Source organism: Uranotaenia lowii, chromosome 1 (genome assembly GCF_029784155.1).
Source record: "Uranotaenia lowii strain MFRU-FL chromosome 1, ASM2978415v1, whole genome shotgun sequence".
NCBI classification, from domain to species: Eukaryota; Metazoa; Arthropoda; class Insecta; order Diptera; family Culicidae; genus Uranotaenia; species Uranotaenia lowii.
In genome coordinates this window covers 198,968,104-198,990,676 of record NC_073691.1, presented here as the reverse complement: position 1 = coordinate 198,990,676, position 22,573 = coordinate 198,968,104, and the positions used below count along the sequence as shown (strand labels likewise).

At 39.0% G+C, this 22,573-nt stretch overlaps 1 protein-coding gene across 1 annotated transcript in view; it reads left to right on the top strand.

Moving 5' to 3' along the window:
- LOC129738287 (collagen alpha chain CG42342) overlaps positions 1-22,573 on the top strand; it is a 287,063-nt gene that overhangs the window by 22,322 nt on the left and 242,168 nt on the right. The gene's annotated exons all lie outside the window — the stretch shown is intronic.

The window sequence follows — 22,573 nt, the reverse complement described above, 5'->3', positions numbered from 1 at the left end:
ATTTCTTGGCGCAAGATTCTTCTGGCCTTCTACAGCTCAGACCTAGTTCATTGAATACATTTTTATTATTGTTCTAAAATTGAAATGATTCTGCATAGCTTTTTTGATTGGTATGAAAAGAAATGTTATGAAGTGCCTGCAATGCCTGCACCCTCTCCCTCATCTGCAACACCCGCAAGCCTTCTCAGACAGAACAGGAACAAAATCTCTCAGCTTTCCGTATATTATCAAAATGCTGGCGGCATGCGAACTAAAACCAACGAGTTCCTGTTAGCCCTCGCGACAGCCGAATACGACATTGTGATGATAACTGAGACTTGGCTGAAAGATGACATTTCCAATTCCGAGTTAGCTTCAACCCATAACATTTATCGCTGTGATAGAAATTCTAATAATAGTCATCTTAGACGTGGTGGTGGTGTATTGATCGCGGTCCGACACGGCATCGATGCGGTATCCGTAACAGCACCTGATTGCGACAGCCTCGAACAAGTTATTGTGCGTATAAAGCTTCAACATCGTTCTGTATACTTGTTTTGTGTCTACTTCAGGCCCAATAGCGAAACTTCTTTGTATGCATCGCACATGTCCGCTCTTGACTATATCCTGAATACTGCAACCTATCAAGACTTCGTTGTTGTAGCTGGGGATTACAATCTACCGAATTTGCATTGGAGCTACGACGAGGATGCTAATGGATTTTTGCCAGTGAATGCTTCCACAGAACAGGAGCTCGCTGTGATTGAATCGACAATAGCTTCCGGGTTATCACAGATGTGTTCCCTCGTAAACGTTAACGGCAGAGTTCTTGACCTCATTTTTGTAAACAGACCCGACCAAGCTGAACTCGTGCACCCACCAAAAGCAATTTTAAACACTGACCGTCATCATCATCCATCAATTTTACTCCTTGAGTACAGTTCCGATGAGCCTATGGACACGGGTAGCCCTCTCCGACAAAATTTAGACTTCCCGCACTGCAACATCGAAATGGTTGCTGAATTATTAGACGAGACAGATTGGCAATCAGCTTTTGAAGATCTGAATGTCGATGATGCGGTATCTGCCTTCTACAGTCAGCTTTGGAGCGTATTACGCGAGCACACGCCCCAAAAACGATCCACCCACCGCAAGCCCTATAAACTTCCCTGGTGGAACTCCGAACTGCGAACAAACCGCAATTTGGTCCGAAAAGCTCGCAAACGCTACTTCCGAAGCAAAACGGATACTAATAAAGCACTTCTATTGAGACTAGAGAACGATTATGCGGCTCTGCGCAATTCCACCTTTGAGCGATACATTCAGAATATTGAACGTGGTATAAAGCAAGATCCCTCTACTTTTTGGAAGTATATCAATAGCCGCCGCCTCACAAACATTGTTCCTTCATCTGTCACGTTCCAGGAACGCACATCGGGAACTGCTAGAGAGTCAGCTGATTTGTTTGCCGAATTTTTCAGCAGTGTGTATAGTCCGCAAACCTTAAACTGTGACGACGCCTACTTCGAATCTTTGCCTACCTACAACATTAGGCTGCCACAGCCTGATTTCACTATTGAGGAGGTGTTTATTGCTCTGAGTAAGCTCGATCCGTCGAAAGGGCCTGGTCCTGATGGGATTCCATCGTCGTTGGTATCAAAAATCGCAGCATCTCTTGCCGTACCGCTACGTATAATTTTCAACAGATCGATTTCTGAATGTGCTTTTCCCAGCCACTGGAAAACTGCTTCAGTATCTCCAATCCTTAAATCTGGAAACTCTCACCGTGTAGAGAACTACCGGCCCATATCAATATTGTGCTGCTTTTCCAAAGTCCTCGAGTCTCTGATATACGAAAGGCTATATTCAGCAGCTAAACCAATACTCACCGAATACCAGCACGGATTTGTAAAGAAAAAATCAACGCTGACAAATCTGATGTGCTATGTAAATGAATTGCACACCGCAACAAATAAAAAAATGCAAGTTGATTCAATATATATCGATTTTGCTAAGGCTTTCGACAAAGTACAACACAGCATAGCAACAACAAAGCTCGAACGCTACGGTTTTCCTTCATGGATAATAAAATGGCTGCATTCCTACCTGGTAAAACGCCAAGGTTACGTAAACATCCGAGGAACACACTCTACAGAATTCGACATGCCATCCGGTGTTCCTCAAGGTAGTCACCTAGGGCCGCTTATCTTTGTGCTTTTCATAAACGACATAGCTACCTACCTCAACTCGACTAAACTACTGTTCGCCGATGACCTAAAAATTTACAGAGTCATTGACTCGATAGTGGACTGCATTGCGCTTCAGGAAGATATGAACAAATTATTATTATGGTGTGATACGCATGGGATGGAAGTGAATGTCGGAAAGTGTAAATGCATAAGTTTTTTCAGGACTAGAGCATCAATTGTATACGAATATTCGCTCAGGGACTCCACCTTAGAAAGAGTTTCAACGATAAAAGATCTCGGAGTTACTTTTGATCAAAAGCTCTCGTTCGCACAGCATATCTCGACAACCACAGCAAAAGCGTTTGCCTTATTCGGATTTCTTCGCCGAAATACACTGAGTTTTGAAGACCCCTATGCTCTTAAAACAGTATTCTGCTCGTTAATACGAAGTGTACTGGAATATGCTGCACCTGTTTGGGCACCGTACCAATCCGTTCACATCGAAAGGATAGAGAGGGTCCAGAAAAAATTTCTTCGCTATGCACTACGAAGATTGCCCTGGCGAGATTCTGTACGTTTACCACCTTATTCCGAGAGATGTGGTCTTCTGTCACTGACGTCTTTGAGTAATAGGAGGACGTTCTTGCAACGGATCTTCGTGTACGACATCTTAACAAACGTTATTGATTGCCCGCACCTGCTGCATTCTCTCAATTTGCACGCTCCAGCTCGACAACTACGCAATCAAAATTTTCTCTGGCTACCAAGAAGCAGAACGAGTTTTGGCCAAAATCATCCACTACATCGATGCTGTCATGCTTTCAACGAAGTTTCTCATCTGTTCGACTTTAACGTATCAAATTCGATGTTTAAACGTTCGATCCGTGATTTAACTTAATTTTAAAATGATACATTGTATGTTACTTAGGTTAATTTTTAATTTTAAGATTTTAAGTCTGTATGACTTCACGGTCAAAGACTCCAAATAAATAAAATAAAATAAGTTAAGAACTCGAAAGCGAATCATTGGGACTGGAAAGTTAAAGTATCTCTCTTATAGTTCAAAGAAAAAAAATTTTTAAAGAAAATTCGGATTCTGTACCAATTTTTGAAAAAAAATTACACAGATATGAATGAATATTGATTAATCGAAATTCGTCTATTGGATATTTTCTAGGCTGATCACAAGGTGAACATGTAACGTAAGGCTATCGATGAAAATTTTTTCCGGAAATTGAGCTGTTAATGGGTTAAAGATAACGATGAAGGAAATGAGGTTTCATTTTCCATTCATTATTTACATAGATTATTACGAACCAATTCATACATTGAATTCTTTCGTAATCCATATTGAGTAATTTTCTGACGAAATAAATTAAACTGTTTACTCAAATTTTGTAAAACAGCTGAAGCGTGTAGCTGAAAGAATGAGATTTGTTGCTGGATTTCCGGAATACTAAAAGAGATGAGAGAGAAAGATTATTGGACTGAATGGGTGTGCGTGAACTCATGAGTCGTTAAGCAGAGATGCTAATGTGCCTGATTTTTTAGGCATTGCCTGATTTTTTGAGGCTCAGACTGACAACCTGTTAAGCCATTGAGTTCCCTGATTTCTGAAAATAAGCCTGATTTTGGCTCATTTTTGCGAATGTGATAAATAAGGAACTGGATTTGGTTCCATTGCGGAAGTGAAAATGTAGCTGAATCAAAGCAATCGAAAGATTTCCTTTGATTCTTATCTCAAAACCTGAAAATAGGAATTAAAGGGAATCTTTCAATTGCTTTGATTCAGTAGAATTATTCAACCCAACCAAGCAGGCGCACTAAACATATTAGGGTAAAGGACCCTAAGACAACGGCTTAAGGAAGCTTTTTTCGTCATTTCAATAGAATTGCCTTCCACGTTGTTTTAAAACGGATGTTTAGTAATTGAACTATATTTCTAATACTGTTTTATGAAACTATGAAGGAAATAGATCAATCCATTACGTACTTTTTAGTCAATTTATGATTTATTTTCCTCATTCAAGTTCCTTCATTGTCGTACCAGGTTCCTAATTCCGTCGTACAAGGAGACCGAAATTGTCTCAATTTATTCCACCCTCTTCAAAAATACATTTAAAATTTTGCGGTTGCGGTTCATACAATTGGCATTAGCTTACATCGAACGGATCAACCGCACAGGATAACAGCAGAAGTTCTTTCAAGTAACCAGTCGCAATAAGCCATGAAACTAGGATAGCTTTATTGTAAACAGGTCTACCATTGCTTGGCTAATGCATCTGCAGGCAGCAAAGTATTATACCTTCCATTCAATTATACCGAAATTGTCTCAAACTATTCCTCCCTCATGAGGTATAGATTTGAAATTTTGCGGTTGCGGTTCATGCAAACGCTATTATTTACTTCGCACGGATCAACCGCGCAGAATAACGGCAAAGTTCGAATGAGCTCTAAGTCGCAATAAAATGGTCTTGCTAAGAAATCTCAAGGTAGCGTTATTGTAGCAAGGTACCATTGCTTGGCTAAGGCAATTGCAAGCAGAACAATATTAGACCTTAAAGATTGAATCCACCCTGCAAATGTATTTTCTACCAACACACTCTCCAACGGACAGAGCTGCCATGATCCAGGATTTGTCTGTAAGATAAAATTTCATAACATTCATACAGAAATTTAACACAAATTACAATGCACAAATTTACACAGAAACTACCCATATTTAATGAACATCAACATTTTTAATTTTAATGTTTTTCTACGTAATGAGACTGAATAGTAAGACATTTAAGGAGAGGCAGAATCACATTTGCGTTTTGTCAACATGTGTATTCTTATTCATGTGGGAACCCTGGTGAAAGATTTCGAAACAAAGCAACGCCACGTTGATGCGTTTAATGCGCATTAGACTGGTTCAGCTCATCTATTCGAGTTTTTTTACGAGCGATAAAACTTTTCGACTTTCTCATTCAAACTGTAATATGTCTAAAATGACAAAACATCTTTTGTTGAAAATTCACTGAGAATTTATAAAATTTGAAGCAAACATGAGTCAAGTTTTAAAACTTATATGGTAGGAATCAGCATAAAAAAGGGGGTCGATTTCGTTTTATTTTGAACGACTTTTGTACACAAAATCATATCTTCCGATTTTTTTTATCCTAACTTGTATTGAAATCCAAACCAGAGACTCGTGAACTCTTATTTCAAAGTTTAAATTATTCATTCATCTAAATTCTCTTGTCATTTTGAACTTCAACGGAAGTTTTTCGAATCGATTTTCCATGCATCTTCCATGCATCTTCAACATTCAATAGAAATCGAGGTAATCGGTCCAGGAATTGATTTTTTTCCTCGAGTAGTTATTGATTTCGATTTAGAGAATTTCTGAAAACTGGACAAGTTTAAGTTTAAGTTTTCAAGGATCTCTCAGTGAACATTCTGTAGAGCAAAGCGTTTGGTCGTATGTAAGATATTGCAGTTTGAATGAAGGAAGTTGAAAAAGTCTAATTTTCATATAATTGATGTATCTAATGTTTCAAATACTTGAGAGAGGTTTAGTGTCATTAGATAATCGAACCAAAAATAATCAAATCCTTAAATATAAAATTATGAAGAAACAATGTCATTGGAGTTGAACGTTAAAAATGTGTAAAGTTGGAGATATTCTTGCGTGCACTCAAACGTCTATTAAATTATGCACGGTACTGGTAGTAAATAATTTGTAAAACACCAACCACTTAGCTAAAAAAGCCATCAATTTTATGTTCACTTAAAACCATGGATTATAAGCAATGCTGGATACATTCAAGTAATTTATTAATATAAAAAGACTATTTGCACTAATCTCCCAGCGCATCTAGTTCCTAGCTTCAAAATTACTTTATTGTGTTGTGATTACTTAGAAATCAATTATGTTCATTCTATATGAGTCCGACTGTCAGCAAAAAATAGTAAAAATGAACCGGTCTAATTCCAATTCTTGCACAAAGGTTTCCTATTCCTGTCGCAAAATTACGACGAATTATGGGGCCCGAGGGATTCGATTTCAATCGAATATTGACAAATTTATATAGTTCAGATTAGTTTGAAATCATTTTTCTAATTTTATTTCAACACTTTTCTGTTGAATTTGATGATTTTGATTGTTATATGCATTGACAGGAAGCGTTAAAACAAAGAAACACGTTAAGGGGATCACTAAGTTCGTCTTTCAATATGGCGGAGTGTGCCAATAATTAATTTCACTTCGAGATTTCAAAATCAAATATCTCAAAAAATAGTTTTAAAAGTGACAAATTTGTGATAGAAAATAAATTCACAGGCGTAAGTTTATCATGTGAAGTAGTATTTTAAAGTGGAAAGTGATTTTTCGGCTCTAAAACATGCATTTATGAATTAAGACGAATAAGAGGGATACGACGGAGGAGGGTACTCCTACCCTAGATTGAAACGGAGCGATGACCAGAAAAAGGTCATCACTTTGAGCGAAATTTCCGTTACTTTAACGTAGCCTGATCTAGCCTGATTTTTATTTCTACAGTTCCCCGATTTAAAAAAAAATGTTGGCAACCCTGCCGTTAGGATCTGGCAGTTGGGAAAATATATTACGCGTAAACAGACGTGTTAAGTAGAGAGTTACGTGTTTTAACAAAATCGTCTGATGAAGGTCCGGTCACTACAGAAATGTTTTCGGATTGTTCCGGCTCTGGTAAACAGACAGATCGACAGGCAATGCACAGATTGAGAAGGCTGTTGCTAAGAATTTTTTCAGATTGGATGAAGGATATGCAGAAAAAAAAGATATTTGAAAAATATGGTTTTTAGAGAAGTCCGTAAATAAAATTTCTTTTGAGAACAGAGGTGAGAAGGAATGAAGGGATGAGATGAAAGATATGCAGAAACCTAAAAAAAGTTGTGTATATATTTGAAAACCCTTTTCTAAGAGTGGATGGTAGAATTGCGATGAATTGTTTTTTGAAAACTAAGCTTTTGCTTAGAATGAAATGTGGAATAAGGATGAAGTATATAGGAAAATAAATTTTGTTTTAGAAAAAAAAAACAAAACTCGATAAGCAAAAGTTTAAATTGAGAAAAGGGACGAGAAGGCATATAGAGTTGAGATGAAGGTTATGCAGAAAATAAGTTAAATTCAACAAAACTAACTTTAAAGTTTAATTCGGCAAACACTGAAGATAAACAAAATAAAATTGGTTTCTATGGCAACGTTTGTTATTTTGGCAACACTAGGCAATACAAAAAAAAAATAAATTCAGTCATTGATCTTTTCTTGTGAACATCAGACGCGTCTGCGTCAATATCTGAATTAAGATTCGTAAAATCACAGCCGTTTGTTAAGAATCACACCAAGATCATGCACGTGCTCAACTTGAGCGATAAATAGCGTCGATAAGTTTCAGTGTTTAACGATTCAAATCTCATAGAAACAATCGGTCTTACACTTGGGATCTGCTCATCTGGTTCAAAACTTAAAATTTGAATACTGATTCCCTTATATAAAAAATCTCCTACAAGCGAATTGATGCGATAACAATCGGTTTATTTGCACAATTTAGTCATCCAGCATTCAGCTCCGAGACCGGTAACAACCGGCAACTTTTTCTTGGCCTTTCTTTCTTCTCCAAACTCACTGCTCTGCACTGCCGAGATTGCAGCCGACACAGAAATTGGAATGAATTACCTTCAATCATGGTCATCATTATCGCGCCCCGGCACCGGCATCGGTTCCTCACGATAAGACAAAACAAGCGGCTCAACAGCGGTGTGAATGAATTGAAGCTGAGCTGCCAGTATGAAGCAGGGTGACATCAAAAAAGGTCATGAAGAATTTTGAAAACCGAACAAATGTATACATTTTGTAGATTGGCCTTTGAAAATTGACAAAATTTGAATTTCATTTAGGGGTGACTCAAAGCGTTCAAAGTTTCGGTTTTTTAGCCTGAAAACCCAAATAAGGGGGGATCAAAGGAAATCGAGAAGGTCGAAATTCAGTTTGGCTGCCAAATGATTTGAAAATAAGTTTGTTTGTTGTTATCTCGAAAACAAAAATTTTTAACAAAAGTCGACTTTCTGGAATTTAGTCCCAGAAAGTCGACTTTGGCCAAAATTTTATGATAACACAAGATTTCGACGTTTTATGCATTTTCTAGTCATCTGGCATCAAAGTTAAAATTTTGATTTTCTCGATTTTCCCCTCTTAGGTAAATTTTCGGGGCCTAAAAAATCGAAACTTGAACGTTTTGAGGCACCCCCAAATCAAGTCCGATTGAGCTGATTTTTTCTACAAGTAAGTTTTAAGGGCCAATCTACAAAATGTATTAGGTCGGTTTTAAAAATTCAATCATGAAATTTTTCTCCTGCATCCATTGTCACCCTAATATGTTGTTAACATTAAGAAATGCAGCACCCGTTCCGGTTTCACTGAAGCTTCTTTAAGGAGAGATTTATCTGGTGCGATATTTTCTCAATGAAGTTATTCTGGAACGAAGGGAAGAATGAGTGTTGGTTGGAAGGAAGAAAAAAGATCCCAACGAGGACGTGCCGAAACTTTTCTGATTATCGGCTGATGAGGGCTGCCAAAAGTGGACTCAACTCCCCTCTGGCAGCGAGCACGCTGCCGGCCAGATTCTGGAAGACAAAATTGAGTTCTTTTCACAGAAAGGATGCTTCGATAACGGATTTGGGGGGTTCTTTTGTGCCTTTTGCTGGCAGTAGTCTGAATGTGACTCAATTGTGGCAATTTAGAAGCTTCAATTGCTACCAGACACCAGACATCTGGTTTCGAACGTTCTAATTTAGCTGCAGATGTAAACGTAATACGATAATAAAAAGTTTGAGTAGATATGGTATATTGAAGCAAGAGATTCAATTTCAATCATTAGAATTTGTTTTGGAAGTAGATTTATAAAGAATTCGCTGGATAAAGCGAATTTTTGAAAGCTTTAATTTTAAAACTGCTATAAAATCTTCACAAGACTCTTTTTTAGATTGTGTGTTCAATATTTAAGTGGATGTTAGGGTTACTGAACCCTATGAAAGTTTATTCTGTCCACCATCATACTTGATTTCTAGAAAATTTGTTTGAAGAAGTTTGTTACAAAAATTTCCGAACATTACTGAAACTGACAAACTTACTCCGCCTTTTCTCCCGTCTAAGAGAAACAAGATTTATCACTTGCAATTGTGTCGCTCATTGTTGTGTTCTTTTGACATCACAACTTGCCCCCGACAATTTCCTCGATTCTTCTCCGATGATCCTTCATGTTGGTTGTCCCTTGTTTGCTTTCTTTCCAAGCAGCAAAAAAAACCAAAAAAAAAAAAAACAAAATAAACCAAGCCAAACCGAACCTTCCTTGCGGAAATGCCCTCGCACAGTGAAAAATATACACAAATAAACCAACACTCACAAAACATTCAGCCGCAGCTCCCCAGCAGCAGCGCAAGCACTCAATCTTCTAATCCAATAAAGTGTCTTTATGCGCCCTTCTCCCTTGCTGGATGAAAGAATTTTTCATCAACCCTCCCTCGGAAAATTCGCAGCAAAAAAATGTCGCTTCTTCCTTGATTTTATTTTTTTGGGAAGAAGAAACCGACGTGCCTTTTCCCCCTAGCTTCCATTCACGATTATTTTTTCTGGGTCCGGATGTCCTTTGTGGGATGTCCAGTCTGCTGAAATATTACCAACATGCTGCTGGACATATTAAGGACTAAATCGGTAGATTAAACTGCTATTCTCCCGGTGGGGATCCACGGATGAGCATCGTTTTAGATTTACCGAATCACATAATTTGGCACTCAGGTTTTATGTTGAGTATTTGGGTGTAATTTATAAAACAAAAAAATCTGTTAAAAAACTCAGTTAATAAATTGACTTAAATTTCTTGCTGTGTGATGTTCTTCAAAATTTCTTCAACTGAATCAAAGCAATCGAAAGATTCCTTTTTCTTATACCAGTATTTCGATAGCAACTTACTACCTTCTTCAGTGAACGTTTTCGATTGTCTGTTCTTTGAAAACGTTCACTGAAGAAGGTAGTAAGTTGCTATCGAAATACTGGTATGTGAACTTTTCATTTACCGTGGTTGAATTAAAAGGAATCTTTCGATTGCTTTGATTCAGCTTTTTTATGATTTCTGAATGTTTCTCGTTTAAGTAAGAGTATTGGGGACTCGAAAAAGTTCCAAAATTTTAGTTGCCACCCGTAATATCCCTCCCGGATGGGTACCGCTACGGGTGTAAGCAATTTGATAAAAAGTAGGCAAGTGGTACCAACAGTTTCTGAGTGGTGGAAGGGTGGAGAAGGAGCGCTAAATTTTGACAACCAGTTGTTTTGATTCGATTCGTGTTAAGGAATAGCAATGAAAGTAATGACGAGATAAGTGTGCGTAGGTAGTGGTATAAAGTTTGACGTCATTTACAATTCAAAGTGGACCATCCATTGACAACAGTCAATATCGCTGGTATTAGAGTGTCTGTCCCGGGAATTCCCGGGAATCAAACAATTTCGAGAATTCCAGAATCTCGGGAAACGATGGAAAAATCTCGGGAATTCCCGAACATAATAAATCGAGCTAAATTTTCGAAAAATTACACTACCTAAATTGAAAAATTTGGTTCATAGTCTGTCAAGCAAATCAACTTCTATCGAAAGTAAAAAATTATTCTCAATTTTATCCAATTTCTGCGGCAAGAAGCAGTCAATTGTTGATTAAAGTAGTACAGAGCCTTCGATTTTGGCCACATTAGATTTTGGCTACATCAATTTAAACCGCTTTTAAGAGATTCCGTAGTCTGAGGTAAAAACGGGAGATCTAGCTTCTTTTGGAATTATAAGTCAGAAGGGCACCACAATCCCGAAAGAGAAGATGTTACAATTCCGAACGACTGTAATTTCACAAAACGGTGAGTTGAAGAGTAGCGCCAACCGACTGTTTATGCGAATGCGAATGCGAATCCGTTTTAAACCGTTCGTTTTTGGTAACATTCAAAAAAAAAAGTTGTAGTCACATATTTAGTGATTTTTTTTAATTGATCAAAATAATGTTAAACATAATATATGCCTTAAATTTATTAGACTGGTAAAATAGTAACTATTTTGTAAATCTGTTTTTTTTTTTGGTTCAATAATTTTTGAGATATTTAAATAGTTTTATAGGTTTTACAATAAAGAATAAGGCTATAAAAATAAGTACAGATAACAAAATATTTAAGATTTCGTACATATGCAGTAGGATTGTTCGATCTTCGGGAAAAGATCGATCTCCAAGATCGATTCAGAATAACGGTTCTGGGATCGATCTATCTAAAAAATCGGAGCTTGAAGATCGATTTCCGATTAATCGATCTTTTCTATTTGCTACAAAAAGGAACTGCATTTTATTGAAAATATGCAAATTTGTATAATCCTTCTACATATGGAAAGAAAAAAAAGCGCTATTTAGTAAGGTGAACCGGAGTTAGTGCTTTAAAATAACACTAATCAAAATCTAAATATCTCGGAAACGCTTTGATACTTTGTGTGATGTACTGACAAAAAATATTTTAGAAATTTAAAGAAATTATTTCAGCGTATTTTCATTAAGATTTTTTAATGAATGTGAGAGATTTCAAACAAAACCTGCGGAAAAAAAATCAAAAAATAATTTTTTTTTGAAAAAAAATATTTTTGGAAAATCGCTATTATTTCTTAAGATTAGCAAATTCTAGGAAATTTTTAAATCTTGATCAATCACAAACACCTCCTTACATCCAATTCACAAGATTTGGAAATAATTTTCGAAATTCGATTGAAATAAATAAAAATGAATCTTAAATTATTTTCCAACTGACCATGAATGTTGAATAAAAAAAACGGCTCGACCAGGAATCGAACTCGAGTTTTCTCTCTCCAACACCTTACCAATAGGTAAATCTTCAGAAGTAAACTAGTCAAGCTGTAGCTCTATAATTCAGTTGACTTCATCAAATCATATTCGCTGCTAGATTCTATGGCAGAAAACGTTCATCGTGCCCCGATTGATGGTGCTTATACTGCCCCTACAGTGGTTGGTTTTCACACAAAGATTTAAAATACATTTTTAAACGTTTATAACAAAGCGCAATGATGTAACTCACATATTATTGCTGTTTCCTATGGTTAAATAAGCGTCCTCCTTAAGGTGGCCATTATACCCTAATTTTCCCTAAATGAGAAAAAAAAAGATCGAAAGATCGGATCGAAAATAAACCGATCTAATCGATTTTTTCCTGGCTAAAGAATCGATCCAAAAAATCGAAAATCGGAGTTGAAAAGATCGATCTTCCAAGGATCGATCCAAGATCGACCAATCCTAATATGCAGTACAAAGGTGTTATAATATTTCAACTTTTCCCGGGATCCCGGGAATTCCCGAGAATAGGATGATCATATTTCCTGAATAGAAATGGCCGGGAAATGGACACTCTAGCTGGTATGTACTTTGATGCCTCTTCCTTTTTGTAAACATTACGATTACCTGTCACAAGATGGTCGATTCCGTGTTCCGGTATCTTAACACACCCGTTGCTGTACTCATGCTGATCCCTCTGTACATCAATAGATGCAACAGAAAAATCGTTTTCCAGTGTGAACAATTTCCTCAAAAGAAAACAACAACAAACTGTCTTTTGTCAAACCATATCAGATCCATTACCTCAGGCACTCAAGAGGGTAATCCCACACCGCAACTTGATACTGGAGCGGCATTTGCGGGCATCCCGATACGCCTACTAAGATCTCCCAGAAGAACACCCAAAGCATTTTCCCACTCTTGTTCGAAAAGCGTCCTACTCGGTCCTATCCGAAGATGATGTTGATGATGAAATGGACCAGAAAATAAACATAAGCCACCAGCCAACCACTAGCAGACCCAACACATAAACAGAAAAACAACACACATCACTCAGAACGTGCAGCAGCAGCGGCAGCCGGCAGGAAGATAACAAATGAAAAAGGCAAAGAGTATCATCGACCACAAACGGCAAAAGGCGGCCTTTTATGTCTGCTTTCACACAAAACCAACTATTACTCCTCACAACAACATATGGTTGACCCTTTCCCAGCCCAAAGGCAGCGGCGCACTTAGCCTGCCTGAGTGAAACACCCTTTACCCTTGCCTTCCCCAACTTGGGACTTCTTCGGCACTGTCGGTCCCCCGATTGAATTCCACATTGTTTTCCTATCGTTCTCGCTTGTCTCGCTGTTTTCCAATGCTCTCGGCTCCACTTTGTTGTTGTGTTAACTGTAAAAACATTGACGTTCTCACTTTGGCGATCCTGCCAGGCATCGGTTGACCCCAGCGAGACATGGCGCGGAATCGATGCTTCTGATCTATTTTCGGCTCATGCTGAACCGATCCGGGGAGAATGTTCGGATCGCGTCATGTCGCGTTTTGTTTGTTTTTGGAAGCGTTTCTTTTTTTTTTCTAACAGTGTGTTGTCCCATGACCATAAAAGTTCGCTCGCCATCGAATTCGACTCACCGGTTTGAATTGATCTCAGAGCCTCTGAGTCCGAGGGAAAAATTTTTGAAGGAAAAATTTTATGTGGCGTTACACCTGTTTTGATCAGCACCATGAAAAAATATTGTTCTGTGTTCTTCGGAATAAAGAAAATTCGAAGAGGAGTATGCCATGATTTGTTGGCAATGGACGCGTTTTATTTTTTCTTCGTCGTTCAAAATAATGTTTTTCGATTTTTAAATTTTTAAATTGTTATCATTGTTTAAACTATTGAAATATCTTATTGCCGGAAGTATCACTTATCGTTAAGTGTGATCGAGTGTGAGAGTTTCAGTCTCATAATGGCGTAATCAATACGAACAGCGTTTTCCTTATGCTGAAGCTCAAACCGGGCCACAGCTGACGGGAAGGTGGAAACCATCATTATACTGTCAGGGTCCTCAGATGATTTGGTAAGTCCGTTCCGTAATACTTGATTTACGTAATTCGGGTTGATGTCCGGAAGATTTCACAGGGAAATCTCCAGATTTTAGATACATTCGAGTGTCTTCGATTTACGATCGTCGATTGCTGAAAAAACGGTTCCAAAATGTGGTGAACTGGATTGAATATTTTTGAGTTATGAAATGAAGAGATGAAATGTGGTCAAAGTTTTTCAAATTAAAATTACCCTCCCACTCATTTTCAACATCTTTCACCTTACTCTAATCTTCTATTCTTAAATATTCAATCCCAAAGAATATAAAATTTCACCGATATAGCCGATAAAATAATTTCATTTTCTAAAACATTACATTCGTAAGTGATAATAGGTATAACATTTTAGTGTTTTTAGATCCATTTTAATTTTAAGTCATAAGCTGCGGGCAGCATTTCGTTTATTTCATTATAAAAACTTCTGTGTAGGCCATTCCATCCAAGTAGCTCGACTAGTGCGGATGTCATTTTTCACGACCGTTTCGAAGTGAATTTTTTTCGCAAAATCGAAATTTGGCTGCATATACAAAGTTGAATTGTGTAGTTTCGCCACGAACGGTGGTTTTCCTGCAGTTTGCCACAGAGTGTGGTCTTTCCTGCTGGTACGGTTGCCAATTGCCGTACTCCGCCAACAAACTACCGGTGCGAGGGTGCAGTCGCCAATTTGATAAGAAGCTGCGGATTGTTTTCGCCATTGTCATCAACACCGCCAAGGCCATCATCATCAAAAGGGTGCTCTTTGTTCGCTCTGAACATACGGGTTTGCGTACCGAGGAGGGCGTACCGAGGATTCTGGTTCTGATTGCCGTGATCGGGATACAGGGAGGACCCAGCGATTGATTGGTCGTTTCGCCAGACGTCGGCATCTTCAACCAACGAAGGGTGACCACGTGGTAGAGCCGGTGCCGGAATTGAAAAATATTACTCGTGGAACGCTTAAGCTAAGAAAAATTACTGTGAGTTCTTGTTATTCTTTTTATCTTTTTCTCCTCTATCTTTTTTCCCTTTATTTGATTTCAACAGTTGTAAGCTTTGCTTATATTTTCCACACGGAAGGCATTCGTGTCCCCGTTGGAAAATATGAGCGAAGGCGGGGGGCTTCACCCGTTAACTGTGGATGATGACGAAAGTGTCACCTACGAGGATGAGGAGTATTTGGAGGATTCGGCTGTTGCTGGTCCATCAAATGCTTCCCATTCTCTTATGGAAGATAATCTTGTATCACCCTCAGTTAATAGTAGACCAACCCGGCTCCGAACCTACACAGACGGTTCATCTTTTACTGGGCCTTGGGTGGTTTTCATCCGGCCCAAACCTAATGGAAAACGTCTTAACGTGGTTCAGATCACCAAAGATCTGGCGAGATGGCCCTCCGTGACCAGTATTTCAAAGGTGCGACCAGACAAGTTGCGCGTTGTAGTGGCTGACCGGAAAAGCGCGAATGAAATTGTTGCTAGCAAGTTCATTAACCTGGAGTACCATGTTTTTGTTCCGTCTCGAAACGTCGAGATCGAGGGCGTGATAACGGAAATGAGCCTGGAGGCAGAGTACGTTAAGTCCAACGGCGTTGGTAAGTTTAAAGGCCTTGATTCGACTTCGGTCGAAATCTTGGATTGCCGCCAACTTAAAACTGCCAACGTTGTGAATGGAGTTAAAAAGTACTCGCCTTCAGCCTCATTTCGCGTAACCTTTGCAGGTACCGCCCTCCCTCACTACGTTTTGATCGACGGAATGTTGAGGCTTCCCGTGCGACTCTTTGTGCCTCGCCCAATGAGTTGCAAAAAGTGCATTAAAATGGGACACACCGAGTCCCATTGTTGTAACAAGGCACGCTGCCCTCGTTGCGCAGAGATTCATGATGAAGGAGCATGCTCAGCAATAGAACAGAAATGTGTCTATTGCGGGGGCTCACCTCATGATATCTCTGTGTGCGAGGCATTTAAGAGTCGCTGGGATAAGGAGAGGCGCTCTTTAAAAGAACGATCCAATCGTTCTTATGCCGCTATTTTAAAGAGTGCTTCTCCCCCGACTCAACCTCAGTTAAGCAACATTTTTTCAGTGCTGCCAGTTGACAACGAGGACACTACTGACGAAGAAACCCCTTTCGTTTTTGTGGCAAACTCACGGAAACGAGCCAAAACAGCTAAGTCCTCCAAAGTTCCAAACAAAATCCCTACTATTAGTTCTCCAATCAGCGCCACTAATAAGTCGGTAGCTCCGAAAAAAGAAAAACTAGTTCCTCCTGGATTCCGAACGACTTTTTCACAACCAAATATCACATCACCAGCGGGGACTTCAGCTGCAGCGAGTACTCCAACTACTAGCGCGGTTTTGTCCGAATCAGTCTCCCAGTCAGGACTTTTCAAGCTTTCTGACATTCTGAATGGAATTTTCTCGTTCTTAAACGTATCTGAATCCGTAAGAGGCATTGTTACTACAATGCTTCCTATAGTAAAGACACTTTTGAAGCAATTGATGCAAACTTGGCCCCTTCTATCAGTGTTTATCTCTCTCGATGGCTAATTTAAGCCGAGAGGTCGGAGATATCACTGTGTTGCAGTGGAATTGTCGTAGTTTAATCCCTAAACTGGATCCGTTCAAACATCTTCTTCATGAAACTAGTTGCGATATTTTTGCCCTTTCTGAAACATGGCTTTCTTCTCAAACAGATATTCCATTCCACGACTTTAACATTATTCGTTTGGATCGCAACGATTCTTATGGAGGGGTGCTTTTGGGGATCAATAAGCGTCACTCCTTTTATAGAATCCACCTCCCTCTGTCAGGAGGAATTGAAGCTGTTGCATGTCATACAACTATAAGAGGTAAGGAATTATGCATTGTGAGTTTGTACTGGCCTCAGAGAGTTACAGTGAATCAAAATCACTTAGAGGACCTGTGCTCAGTGCTTCCTGAGCCAAGGTTGATTCTGGGTGACTTTAATTCTCATGGAACTGTCTGGGGGGAGCAAATTGACGATAGTCGTTCTACTCTTATTTATGACATTTGTGACAGTTTCAATTTAACAGTTTTGAACACGGGTGAAAAAACACGGGTGCCTAGACCTCCTGCAAGACAAAGTGCAATTGACCTCTCACTCTGCTCAAATTCACTATCATTGGATTGCCAGTGGAAGGTAATCCCTGATCCCAATGGTAGTGACCACTTACCTATCAAAATTACAATCACCAATGGGGTCAATACCTCAAATTCAACAAATATGGAATATGATCTCACAAGACACATCGACTGGAAAAAGTATTCGGACGCAATTAACTCAGCTATCAATTCCGTGGAGGTTTTACCTCCGTTGGAGGAATATAACTTTATTTCTCGTTTGATTTTCGATTGTGCGATTGGTGCTCAAACGAAACCCATCCTAGATCCATCTATTCGTCGAAGGCCACCCAACCCATGGTGGGACAGTCAGTGCACCAAACTTTACGTGGACAAATCGAACGCCTTTAAAGTTTTTCGTAAACACGGAACCCTGGATAACTTCAACACCTATTTTTCCCTTGAACAGCAATTTAAAAACCTGATCAAGGGGAAAAAACGTGCGCATTGGCGTAATTTTGTGGGAGGTTTGTCGCGGGAAACATCCTTAAGCACTTTATGGAATGTGGCACGGAGCATGCGTAATCGTTCTTCCACGAACGAAAGTGAAGAACATTCGCATAAATGGATTTTCAATTTCGCACGGAAAATCTGTCCAGATTCCACTCCTGTGCAAAAAATCATAAGAAGTGTGCCACCGAATAGATGCGATCTAGATTGCGGCTTTTCGATGGTAGAATTCTCACTTGCTCTCCTTTCTTGTAACAACTCAGCTCCGGGAATTGATAAAATAAAATTCAACTTGTTGAAAAACCTTCCGGATGCCGCCAAATTTCGCTTGTTGAATTTATTTAATCAATTCTTGGAGCATAACATTGTTCCCGAAGATTGGAGACAAGTGAGAGTTATTGCTATCCAAAAACCTGGGAAACCTGCATCCGATTTTAATTCATACCGTCCAATAGCGATGTTGTCTTGCATTCGGAAATTAATGGAGAAAATGATTTTGTTTCGTTTGGATAAATGGGTGGAAACAAATGGTCTCCTTTCAGATACTCAATTTGGGTTTCGAAGGGGCAAAGGGACAAACGATTGTCTTGCTTTGCTGTCTTCAGAGATACAAATGGCGTACGCAAAACGTGAGCAAATGGCTTCAGTGTTTCTAGACATAAAGGGAGCTTTTGATGCAGTCTCAATAGAGGTGTTGTCAGACAAATTGCACTCCCGGGGTCTGCCTCCTCTTTTGAACAACATCTTATACAGCTTGCTTTGTGAGAAACATCTGAACTTTGCTCATGGAGATATTGCAGTTAGAAGAATCTCTTACATGGGCCTTCCGCAGGGTTCATGTTTGAGTCCACTTTTGTACAACTTTTACGTAAGTGACATCGACAGTTGTCTCTCTGAAGGCTGCACTCTAAGACAACTTGCAGATGACGGCGTGGTGTCTGTCACAGGATCTACTGAGTCTCATCTGCACAGACCTTTACAAGATACTTTAGACAAATTGGCTTCCTGGGCTTTGGGGCTTGGGATTGAGTTTTCCCCTCAGAAAACGGAGATAGTTGTTTTCTCTAAAAAACGTAGACCTGCTCAACTTAAGCTTCAACTCCTAGGCAGAACGATCACTCAATCGAGGTGCTTTAAGTATCTTGGGGTTTGGTTTGATTCCAAGTGTACCTGGAGGGCCCATATTGAGTATCTGAAAGGAAAATGCCAACAAAGAATCAATTTTCTCCGATCAATCACTGGCACCTGGTGGGGAGCTCACCCAGAAGATCTTTTAAAATTGTATCGAACAACTATTCTCTCAGTGATGGAATATGGTAGCTTCTGTTTCCAGTCAGCTGCCAAAACTCACCTCATCAAACTCGAGCGTATCCAATACCGTTGTCTTCGCATCGCTCTGGGCTGTATGCCCTCAACGCATAACATGAGTCTTGAAGTTTTGGCAGGTATACTTCCACTAAAAGATCGATTCAATTTATTATCACTCCGATTCCTCATCAGGTGTGAGGTCTTGAACCCATTGGTGATTGTAAATTTCGAAAGACTACTTGAGCAAAATTTTCAAACCAGATTTATGTCTATATACCATGTCTTCATGTCCATGCAGGTAAATCCTTCTTCGTATTCTCCCACTCGTGTTTACATCCCAGACTACGACAACTCTTCTGTCCAGTTTGATTTGTCTATGCAGCAAGAAATTCGTGGGATCCCGGACTCTCACCGTCCACTTTTGATTCCCAGAATTTTCGATGCTAAATATAGACACGTCGATGCCTCTAAAATGTACTTTACCGATGGATCACTTATAGAGGAATCAACGGGATTTGGAGTATTCAACGAAATCTTCAGCGCATTTTATAAGCTCCAGTCACCATGCTCTGTGTATATAGCAGAGTTAGCAGCAATCTTTTGGGCTTTGGACAGCATTGCGTCACAGCCTGCAGGATACTACTACATCGTAACAGATAGTCTCAGCTCTGTTGAAGCAATACGCTCAATAAGACCGGGAAAGCACTCGCCGTACTTCCTTGAGAAGATACGGGATATTTTGAGTGCTTTAGCAAGACGTCGTTTTTCTGTCACCTTTGTTTGGGTTCCCTCTCATTGCTCGATAGTGGGTAATGAGAAGGCAGACTCTCTGGCAAAGGTGGGGGCGACGGAAGGTGACACGTATCAGCGTGAGATCGTCTTCAACGAGTTTTATTTTTTGGTTAGAAGAAATTCTCTCGTCAACTGGCAGCGCAAATGGGACGAGGATGAGTTGGGTCGGTGGCTCCACTCGATTATCCCAAAGGTAAGCCTTAAACTCTGGTTTAATAGATTGAACCTGAGTCGGGATTTTATTCGTATATTTTCCCGTCTCATGTCCAATCATTATTCCTTAGACGCGGTACTCTATCGTTTTGACATTGCTGGCAGCAATTTGTGTAGTTGTGGCCAAGGTTACCATGACATCGAGCATATTGTCTGGTCGTGTGAGGTCCATCTTGTCGCCAGAACGAATTTAATAGATTCCCTTCGGGCCCGAGGAAAACCACCTAACGTTCCAGTGAGGGATGTGCTAGCTGTGCTAGATTTGGACTACATGTTCGAAATCTACTTCTACCTTAAAACTATCGATCTGCGCCTTTAATCCTATATTTCCCTTTCTATCATCTTTATCTTTAAACTCAAAGTGTTAAGCTAAGCAAACAATGTAAAAACAAAAACGAGTTTGGCTCCTTAAAACCTTAAGGTATGAGCCGTTTCAAATAAAGAATTATTAATTTAATTCTGTGTAGGCCACGCACGCGTGGATGTAAAAACTTTTCGGAGTGCTGCGATTGGTAGTAAATCTGAGATAGCATGCCAAAGGAAGCTTAATATACTTATGGAGTGTATTTGAAAAAAATGCAACACTGTGTTCTGTAAATAACTTTTGGATGCATGAATGGAAATTAATGAAATTTTCAGTGAAACTACTCAGTAATGTTATGTGTATTTGAACAAAATTTGGAGACAATCTGTCTAATGGTTTTTGGGATAGCGTCTGATACTGATGATCATTGACAACCGTTTTCCCTGAAAAGTACTTCAATAGGTGCCACAAAGTTTATACTTTGATTTGGTTGGATCTGGGATCGTGCCATTACGCAAAAACGGTGGTAGAGTGATGAACAGTCAAATATGATGTTTTTGAGCCTTAGGAGGACAATCGGCTAAATTTGTTATAGCTTAAATATTTTGAGTTATTTTGAAGGTGAAACTTCACGAAACAGAAAACGTAATCAAAAATAATCTTGATTAAAAAAAAGATTGGGCAAAGTATGCATTATAGATGGCGCAGGTGATGCTTAAAAATTAAAGTCGAAAAATTTCTTCATTGGGTGCTAACTCAAAAACTACTTGACAAAACATCTAAACAATGTGCACATGTAAATATTACTTTACCAGTTGACTTCTTTAAAAAAATTATCAATTTACTTCTGTGCATTCAACAGTTATTTACAAAACAAAGTGTAGCACTTTTTTTAGAATACGCTGCTTGTTAGTGCCTTTAATACGAAGCCATCATTCCGAGCACACGCGTTTATGCGCTTGAAATATTTTTTGGAAATTGAAACATTTGACAAAAAAGTACCAAATAAAGCCAAAAATGTTATGATTTTTAAGCAAAACCGCAAACATGAGTTGTCGTAGAAATTTGATTGCAATGGGATTTCCCCACGCTTGTTTTACTGTAATAGACGATTCGAACTTCCAATGACTTTTTCTGAAGTCAATGCCTAATTAAGGTCTATTAAAGATAAAAATTTGCCATGAAATTGCTTAAAAGTAAGAGTTATGATGTTGCTTGAGCCCAAGTGAGATGCAGATAAAGTTTCCTGTAACATTAAACACGTTTGCGATCTGCTTTTTTTATTTTGGATTTTTAAATCGATTGGTTCATTCATTCCCACTTGCGCATTTCTCTGGAGAAGTGATGGATGAGCTTCTTTAAATTCATCACGGCTAGAGTAGACGAGTATTGCAAAAATAATCATCATTCATAATTTTTGACTCGTGCAATGTACTTCTTTTAAAGGATTTTTTCTTCTTTTACATCAGTTAAGATTGAGACTTTGAATGACACTTTTTATTCTATCAAACTAGTTGATTTTTTGAAAAAATGCTATCAGGCTCTAAACAGACCTTGGAAGGTTTTATGTTCTACTCATGTTTCCCGTTTCTCTTTTTATTTTCTGGAGTAAGTTTTAAAAAAAAATCGCCAAGTGCTTGTAAAGTCAATAACTTTTTCCACAAATCATCAGTTTAAGAACATTTTTTTCCATGGCGACCGTCAAAAATCTATTTAACCATTTATAACTTCTTCACACATCTTGTTTCCCAAAAACAGGTGCCACGTAGCAGGAATTTACTTTTTTTTGAAGGGTGCATGTTTTACGTCGGTGTATAGTTTATTTTTGTTCCGCAAATATCAATTTACTGCTAGACTAGTAAACGTCAATTATGCACCAAATTTCTCTATTACCAACCGAAACAAAAGGCTTTCTTCCCCCTCAGTTGGGGGCCAAACATTTTGCATCAAGCTGACATTTGAATGGACTTGGTCCAGAGGAGAAATTTCACCAACAAACAACAACCGAGCTTCCACGAAAAGGGAAGGTAACAACGTAACTGGATCAAAGAATGTGCTGCTTACTGCTGCTTGGGTTCAGCCAATCGATGCTTTCCAGGGTTCGGGGTTTATTTGATCAGTGTCGTCGTCGTCATCGTCATCCTGGGTTAGTTTGTTTTTGTTTTCGTTCCCTGGACATTGGACCTGGCAGCCATGGTTCAGTTGGACGATTCCAGATGGCCGCCCCATTGGAAAGACAAACGCAC